Raw genomic sequence first — 990 nt, forward strand, 5'->3', positions numbered from 1 at the left:
TGCAAGACACTCGCCTGGATGGTTCTTACCACACTTTGGACAAGTTGGGTAGGTCCTATTTCCTGAAACACTTCCCTGAGACTTAGAGCCTGGTGCCCTACTATTCTGATCTTGTCGAAACTGTGAGTGATTTCCACCACCCGATTTCTGCTGAGAGTACTCATAGTTCCCTGTTCTAGCTTTCTTGGTTACCTTAGCAATTTCCCCAAACTTATCTCCCTCAACCTGCTGATTGTTCTGATTATTCATACTTTGAGCGAAAGGTTGAGTAGTGTTTTGAAACTCTGCATTCGAAACTCCCTGATCTGGGACTAGAGGAACTGTGTTAGCATTCCTGGCATTCGCATTCCTAGTGTTAGCTCAACGGGGAGGCATGATCGCTGAAATGTAGAACGTCGCTTAGAATTGAATTAGATCATACCTTACGCACGATAAGAATATCAAGAAAGTGAAGCTTTTTCCTAAAACACTTCATAGCCTCCCTCTCATTAGATGTGGTGCACTTCACACCCATGTAAAGGACTCTACGTAGTGCGGCTTTTCAGGTATCCTAGGACACTTAAATCTAATGCTTTGATACCAAGTTTGTCACTCCCCGAGCTACCCCCGTGGCGCGGACATGGGACCTAGGACCTCAAGTGATCCCAAGCTAACCCTGCTGGCATGATCATGAGCACACTAAACATTATAAACTGATGCGGAAGCTAAATCATAAAGTAAGTCTGAAATGATGGGGAATACCCATATACTACAACTCAGATAAATGAAAACTGATGAGTTTAATACAAAGAAGATATTAACTCATTACTAAGTTGAATCTAACTATGTCTGGAATAAGCCTCTAAACTGACAAGAAGTGCTGGGACATGCCCCAGCTAAATCTATCAAAACTGAAACTAAAGACTAAAAGCAATAAAGATAAACATGTCACTAGTCCTCGAAGAATGAGGACTCACAACCTAAACCTACATCACAAGAAGATGTAGCGCA

This window comes from Solanum tuberosum, unplaced genomic scaffold, assembly GCF_000226075.1.
Source record: "Solanum tuberosum cultivar DM 1-3 516 R44 unplaced genomic scaffold, SolTub_3.0 scf00247, whole genome shotgun sequence".
NCBI lineage: Eukaryota > Viridiplantae > Streptophyta > Magnoliopsida > Solanales > Solanaceae > Solanum > Solanum tuberosum.